The 8,482-nt window shown below is 42.4% G+C and overlaps 1 pseudogene; it reads left to right on the top strand.

The window, feature by feature from the left end:
* LOC127683752 (peroxiredoxin-like 2A) overlaps nt 1–8,136 on the top strand; it is a 9,830-nt pseudogene extending 1,694 nt beyond the window's left edge.
* Nucleotides 8,137–8,482: the final 346 nt, after the last annotated feature.

Here is an 8,482-nt window from a genome sequence, read left to right on the forward strand (position 1 = left end):
CCTCAGTAGGAATGGTACTTTTAGCAGACAGCAGCATAATTTTATATAAACTACACACAACCTTCTATATTCGTTAAAAAATATACCTTATAAAGCCTTTACACGTTCTGTCCAGATACAATTAACTTTTATATATTTTGTAATTTAAAGTAGGTTGGATTCACACATCTCCCAGGTAAAGAGAGCAGACTACGTATTTTATGTGCTCACATATACCTTATGGATGTGAGTGTATCGTGTGCCCTATATATATTTAAGATCCATCTTGAAAAAGTAAACTTGGAGTGCGATGGCTAATCTCGGGTGTCAACGAGACACATTTGGCATGATGGAACCTCGCATGAAGACCTGTCCCCATTAGATTGGTGATCTGACCATGACTAAGGTGGCATTTTCTTGATTGCTAACTGATGTAGGGGTGTCCAGCTCACTGTTGTCGGTACCATCTCTAGGCAGCTGGGTTTGGGCTGTATCAGAGAGGGAGTCTGGGAAGAAGCCAGTCGTTGCGTTCCTACATGGTCTGCTTCAAGCTTCTGCCTTGGCTTCACTCTGTGATGGGCAGCAACCTGTACGATGGGGGTTCTGCCTCAGTTTGCTGTTGGTCATGGCATTTATCACAGCAGCAAGAACAACAGAGAAAAAAAGAAGGTGAGTAGGGCACTAGGTCACTCAGCAAGAAGGTAAGTAGGGCACTAGGTCACTCAGCTAAATAAGTACCCAGTTCTGCCCCAAACCTGTGGGCACAGACTTTAATCACTGGGGCCATAACTACTCATAACATCTGTCCTAGTATGCTTTCTACTGCTGTAATAAGCACAACTAAAAGCAACTTAGAGAAGAAAAGATTTATTTAGACTACATATCCGGATCCATCCTGCCACTGAAGGCGACCAAGGCAAGATCTCAAGTCCAGAACCTGGAGTCCTGAACTGAAGCAGAGAACACAGAGGAAGGCCCCTTACTGGTTTGTTCTCCATGGCTTGTTCGGCCTCCTGCCCAGGAGTAGCACTGCCCCACATAGACTGGACCCTCCCACATCAATCACTAATCAAGAGAATGCCCCACTTGGCATACCCACAATTCCGGGGGAGGAATTTTCTCAATTGGGGTTCTCTTTCCCTGTATGACCCAGGCTCGTGTCAAGCTGTCAAAAACTAACCAGCACAGTATCTCTGCAGTGATAGAGATGATGGAAACTCACCCTTCATGAAACACTTTCCCAATATCCTTACCTCACAGCAAGTGCCCATACTTCAAGCCAAACAACTTCTCTATGAGGTAATACACAATCATTAAGTCAAATGATTTTACAATCACAGGGACTAGTGTTCTGATATTAGTCTCTGATAATGAATAATGGTTCTTCAGTGAATGGATAAAGGAACAAACAAAAGTTTTTGAAGAAGTTGGAATTCAAACTCTTTTGAATTCTTCTTTAGGTAGTCTGTTCAGTTTTCCAAAACTGCAGTATGTTTGAGTGGGATGGGGGTGGGGGTGTCTCAAAGTACCACCCACGGGAGACTGGTCAGATATCTCCAAGATACCTGCATGGTAATCAACCATCCAGCTATGAGCAAGATACATAAAGCCAAACAGCTCCCCGAGCACTAGGGAGTGAGCCCGAGGCATAGTAGCCAGGAGGGAAAAAGGAGAAGGTGAAAAAATGCACAGTACAAATAAAATGAAGGCACATAAGGTATTTCAGTAGGGAAAGGTGCTTGTTGCCAAACCTGATGATCTGAGTTGGGTCTCCAGAACTCATGTGGTTTAAGGACAGTATTGACTCCCTCAAGTTGACTTCTGCGTATGTGTGCCATGACACAGACTCTCTCTCTCTCTCTCTCTCTCTCTCTCTTTCTCTCTCTCTCTCTCTCTCTCTCTCTCTCACACACACACACAGAGAGAAACACATAAGGATAAAAAACAAATAAATAAAATGGAAGAATTTTAAAACTCTAAAATTGGATTAAGAGAGAAACAATATCTAGTGAATATTGAACTTCTTATAACTATAAAGAAAAATATTTTGGTGTAGCTCTAGGTGTGCAAATCTTCAGTAGCAAATACACTCTGAGCACCTGGACTAACTAAGAACAACGGAAACTATTGTCAGAATTACTCCTAGAATGTTGGTGGTAGAAATATTGGTTGTCTAAGACTGAGGGTGTTTTCACCTCTATTATAAGACAGTGAAAAAGAAACAAAAATATTGAAGCAGAACTAGGATGGTTGCTCTGGCTCATAAAAAGTGAAGTTGTGGAAGCTACAAAGGGATCATCTACGTTGAAAAGTCTGTTCACCACCGGAAGACACTAAAAGTGAGTCTGGGCAGTAGGAGGACACGGGGAGGGGGAGGAGCCTCTTGCTCTGGAGTCTGTCTGTTGGAGGTCTCTCTGGCTGTCAGGGGAGAAGCAAGCCCCGCACAGCAGAGCCTTTGCTGCTGAGAAGCTTGCCTACAGAAAGACATTCCTTTCATGTGGCGTATGCTGTAATATGCTGTAATAACAGTATGCCCACACGCTGCCTTTTGCGTTTCCCTACTGTAAACCTGCCATTTTCTATGAATCTCACAAGCAATAAGTGAAATTCCATTTATGTCAAAGCTATAAAGTAACTGGAATTTTGTGTGAACTAAAGTAAACCGTCCTGATTTATAGAAAGTTAAGCTAATACCATTTTGCTAATACCATTTTCAAGCTTCAGTAGTTTTATAAAACCAAAAAAAAAAAAAAAAAAAAAAAAAAAAAAAAAACCCCGATAGGATGTGTTCTGTTTATAGATTTGTATAGCTTAAAAGGAATAAAGCTCAACTTGCATGGAGACTTTTACATTAGAACAGAAAGCCGACAAATGTGAAGGATGTAGGTATGGTTATGAGAAAAGAAAATACTTTTGGACTAGAAAATAGTTTATGTGGTAAAATAGCATTTTGTTCTTCAAATAAAATATTGCCCCAAACAAGAAAGAGAGGTAAGGACAAAAGAAAATGCCTAAAGTGTGTGAGTTTGTAAAAGGAATAAAGGTTTGATAAGGATGAAACTTAAAGATACCAGAGATATGACTGATTAACTATTAAAATTTGTAAGGTTAAAGTTGAATACAACAATATAAAATTAAAACCTAATTATATAAAAAGAACAATAAGATTTTCTTAAAATGCTAATCTGTTCCTAATGACATTTATAAAAATAAAACAATACCACCCACACATGGAAAACAAAGATCTTGTATTTTACCAAGACAATTACCTAGGTTTTCTCCTAGTTTGTAAGATTATTGAATACTTAGACAAGTTATTAAGTCAAGATGTACTAAAACGTCTTTGTTTTCTCTAAGCTTTAAGTATGCACTTTCAATAATTAAGATTAAAACTGTTCCTTCTTTAAGTCTAGTATAACTGATCTTATGTGCAGTCAATATTCATTCTAAGACTAAGAGGACGGCCAATACTGTGGCCCTTGATTCAAGTCTTCCGGGTCCCAGGAAACGATGGAACACCTATCAAAGGCCTTTCCGCACAGGCAGTTCAGTCTCAGAGCAGTCAGAGACTCAGTCAGACTCCAGCCATTCTGCAAAGAAAAGATCACTGCAGACAAAATGTCTCAGTGCTTGCATGGAAGGCACTGTCCGTGTCCAGTAGAAGACACAACTGGAAGTGGAAAACTCAGGGAGCCATGAGGTTCCTCCTAAGTCCTTAAAAGCAACCCCTAAGGAGGTGCAGTTGGACTTAACAGTAAAAGGACGAAAGGCAATTCCAGCCCACCTGCTTGGTATAAATACACAACAGGTTAGCAAAATTCAGACTGGAGTAATTAAAAGTGATACCAAGCAAAATAAGGTAGAATTTTAGAGGAGCTCTGGATACTATTCGAGTTGTTACGGAATCATCGTGGGATGATCGTGTAGTTTCCATTGTATATTATTTGTAGACCTATAGGGCTTCATTTGGCATATTAAAACTCTTACTAAATATTCTAGAAAGGCTTAATTTAAATGACACAGTCTAGGGAATTTTACTTAAGACTGAAGAAACAAAACAAAACAAAACAAACAAAATGGCACAATTTTGCAGAATTGTATTAAAGTCTTTTAAAGCTGGGGTTTTAAATGCCCCTGTTTTGTAGTATTACTAAGATGAAAAGCTGCATGTATGTTCCAGATAAATTCACTAATGTCTTAAACAATCTACAAAACTGTAAGGGAATTTTCCCTAATTAGTTGATTGGCTAATAAAAAAACGACAAGAAGCCAAATCGCTTGGCGAAATGGAGGAGTTGGGTCTTCCATGTCCAAGAAAGGCACAGGAGGAAGAGGAGTCAAGATGCAGACCAGGAACTGTTAGACCTGGTGGCGGCTTTTACCGCTGGAAAATTTCCAATATAGAATAGTTGATGAGTTTAGAACAACAGATTCCGCACCCAGCGGTTGTGTCATCTGTTGATTTTAGACTAAGGCTATCTGGGACTGGTTAAACCTGGTTGACTCAAGTGTGCCAGAGGGAAAGAACAGAGCCGCAGCAGAATTCGTCTGTCTGGGCTTTGGAGTGGGAAGATTGGGCAATGGTACTTAACTACAGCTGAGCACAGGCAGGCGAGAACCAGCCTACAGCTGGCCTTGGGGACCCAGAGCGCAATCTTAGAGCTGTAGAGAGGCAGAGCCAGCGTTTGTGGAGAGCCACTGGCTAGGAGAAACACGTGGTCTCTGTCTTGGGCTATGCTAGGCTTGGAATAGACAGGTCGGCGCATAGCCATCTCACACAGAACCAGATTCAACCCTTCTGGGTTTAGATGGAGTGGGTTGGCTCACAAGGACACTGAGACAGATTTCCGCTGTCTAAGCAGTTTACTGGAAGTTACTAATGGCATGGGCAGACAGAAAGGAAGCAGCACAGGAGGGGCTCCAGGGAGAATCCAGGCCTTTGCTCCAGAGAAAGTATGACCAAGACTCTGAAGAGAGTCAGAATGCACACCGCAGAGGAGGCAATATCTTCTCAAAGGATGAGGAAGGTCCAGAGTAAGAGCCTACAGTCAGGCTTTCTCACGCTCCAGATGAGACTTCTGAGAGGTCTGCTGTCAGCACCCGTGAGCGATGTGAGCACCTAGAGAAGCTGAAGGCGGACAGGACATTCTTACCACTCCCATCACGCACCACTGTCTTTTTAGTGTTAGAGTTAGGTCTCCACGTGTCCATATGCAATGCCTTGCCCCTTTGGTGATCTCAGTAGTGATCCCATTAGTCTACGAACAGTGTGTGCTTCCCTGCTGCCCTGATTTTATCCCCTCTCGTTTATAGTCCATCTACACTCAATTTCTCGCACCTGGATCCCTTCACGTGTTCTCTGAGTTCTAAAAGTCAGCAAAAGTGAAACTCTATGTCCCATTTCAACTGTAAGTACTCAGAACAACCCAGGACCCATTGCAGAAATTATTTTAGGGACTTATCTCTTGAGGGAGGACTGTTTGGTAGCATTAATCCTGCAACTCACTGGGGAAAAAAAGTCATCTACATCATTTTGGGTCAAATTTAAAGCAAGTGTTTATTAAATATTAATCGCTGATCAAGGGATGGATTTTGGTCAGGACTATTCTCTGAAATTTCCCATCTGGAATGGTCTCAGGTCACATGTTGCAGGTACTTATGAGGACAAGCCTATAGACCACTGTATTTTCCCATGAGGTGTTGTTATTTCCCAAGAACTACAATTCCCAGCATTCCAGGAAGTTACCTGGTTCATGAGCAGGTGGGGCTTATAGGCTAATTTTTGGGAATACAGTATCAAATTAGATATTAGCAGGCTGGGAGCTTAACTGGAACTAGGACCCTCCTTCATAATAAAGAACTTGTAAAACTGAGGATGGGGATTCTAATTACTAATTAGAAGAATAGGTCCTGAGTGTTTTATCTCTGGCCCCAAGGCCTCATTTCTCTGAAGACCATTGTTAGATAACAACCATCCAAACCTGACTTTAGGAGGATCTCATTTATATTATTTCTGTGTATTGGGTCATTTTCTGGTAATTTGATACATGACTCCCGGCTATCAAACCAAGCGAGCTTGTTAACCACCTAAATAGAGCACATCCCTCAGGTAGACACGCTAGTTCTAGGACTGGAACTAAGAACAAGCCTGCCTGAAATGAAGATCTGAGGAATGATCCCTTTGGCAGTGGTCCACTTGTTCTGGCTTGCTTTTTATTGCTGTGGGAGAGCACTGCAACCAAAATCAGCTCAGGGAGGAGAGGGTTCAGTTTGCCTTACACCTTTATAGTCCCGCATGAGAGAACATGAAGGACTATAGCTTTACTGTCCAGCCAGGATTCGAGGTCAGAACCTGGAGGCAGGAACTAAAGCAGAGATCATGGAGGAGTGCTGGTTACCGCTCTGCTTTCCTTGGCTAGCTCAGCGTGCTTTTGTATACAACAGAACTGCTTTGCCTGGAATAAACCACCACAGTGTTCTAGCCACTCCCACATCTAGTCTTTAGTCAAGACAGTTCCTCCACTGACTTGCCTACAGGCCAATCTAATGAAGCATTTTCTCAATTCAAGTTATTTCTCCCAGAAGACCATAGTTTAGGTCAAGCCAGTCAAAAACCTAACACACAGCACTTACCCTTCTACAAATAATATTTTTCAAACCAGGGACGAATATTTATGACAATAGAAGGGTCCCTTTGGCTGTTGTGATTCTCATCTCTTAAAAGTTCCCTAAATAGGGGGATGAAGAGGTAACTTGGTAGTTAAAAAGCACTTGCTGCTCTTGAAGAAGACTGTATTCAACTCCCAGACTCCAAATGGCTGCTAACAACCACCTGTAACTCCAGTTCCAGAGGATGCAGGACAGCACGCCCTTCTGGCTGTTACAGGTATGCCCCTCTATGGGTGCATGTGGTGCACAGACATACATTCAGGCAAAACACCCATACTTGTAACATTAAAAACAAAACTTTGTTTTAAAGAATCTTCTCCTTAAAGATTCGTTCTTAATGAACCCTGCCTATCTTCTACAGTATATCTTTTTGTTTCTCTTCGGAATTCTGTTAAGAAGATCACAAGAAACAAGGAGCAGAGGGAGAGTCTAGACTAAGACCCTGGGAACACAAGATAATCTTCAAATTATGCCTTGTTGTCTTTACTCAATAAGTCCCATGATTTGTGCACTGATAAACCATAGAATTGTATTACTTTTTTTTTCTGGCATCTATATTATATAGCGTTCAATTTCTTTAATTTTCCATTTCTAAAATATTCTAACATTAGGACTGCAAAATATAAGTGTCCCAGGGGAAAGTTTAATTCCTCCAAAGTTGCTTGGTCACACAAGTCCTCCACACAACGATCAATGGAGAAGGCAGGCAGGAGGCACCTGAAGCTACTGGTGCAGCTAAGGGAACCAGTGACGTCCATGGGCACCGGGTCCTCGGGCCGCAGGACCCACGTCTCTTCACCAGGGGTATGTGGTCCATCCAAGAGGGAGCCGTAGGGGCCACTTCTTTGGCACTGCTCCTGGCCAACACAGATATGTTTCTATGCCAGCACCAGAAATGGCACTGGAATATTTGGAAGACATAGCCCTGAAAACGCTGGAGAAATAACCAAGGATAGGTATTCAATGCAAAGGAGCTATGGGCAAAGAACAAGGCTGTGATTATGGCTGTGTGGGGTCCAGGCTAGGCTGCTTCCTCTGTTGAGCAGAAGTAACAGACCTGCTGTCCCTGACGCCCAAGTCAGATGAGCTATGTGTTCCTCCCTGTGCTGTGGTGAAGGTGCAGGTGAAGAGAGATGTTGGACTTTACACCAAAAGGGAAATCTTCCTGGAGGACAAGAGAAGAATCCTATGGTTCGGAGAGGTGGAAGATGATGTTCATGGGCCTCATCCGTTTGGGTGTGTGGTACAATTCCTTCTGGGCTTGGATTGGAGGTTTCTCTGGAAACTGAGGTTTCCTCAGTTTTTGTGATAAGATCTGGAAGTCAGGGCATTCCCCTTGAGCACAGAGAAAAAGGATTTGGAGACAGAGTGAATCCACTCTGTCTGGCAGCTGTACAGAAGATCAAGCCATAGACTCCAGCTCTGAGAAAAGGTGATTACGTACGTACAGCTGCTGGCTGGGGAAGAAAGAGGCCTGCGCAGTGGTGACCAAGTGAACTATGCTTTCACCATGGTCCCCAAGAGCTAGGAAGCCACTGCACCATATTTACTAGGAACTGGCCGTGTGTTTTAACACTGTCTTCTGTTTAGGCTCAACAGGGCAAATAGGTACCAGACAGAACTGAGTATTTGAGGAAAGATCTAGAAAATTCAAGGCTTAAAGTTTACTGCTACACATTCTTTCAAAGGAATATATCCTGAGTGCTAGTATATGAAAGGAATTTTATTTTTTTCCTAATTAAAAAAAAAATCTGAAATCTGATAAAAGTGGGGGAAGAAATAGCTCAGTGGTAGAGCATTTACCAAACATGCACCAGGCCCTGGGTGAGATACC

Source organism: Apodemus sylvaticus, chromosome 4 (genome assembly GCF_947179515.1).
Source record: "Apodemus sylvaticus chromosome 4, mApoSyl1.1, whole genome shotgun sequence".
Taxonomy (NCBI): domain Eukaryota; kingdom Metazoa; phylum Chordata; class Mammalia; order Rodentia; family Muridae; genus Apodemus; species Apodemus sylvaticus.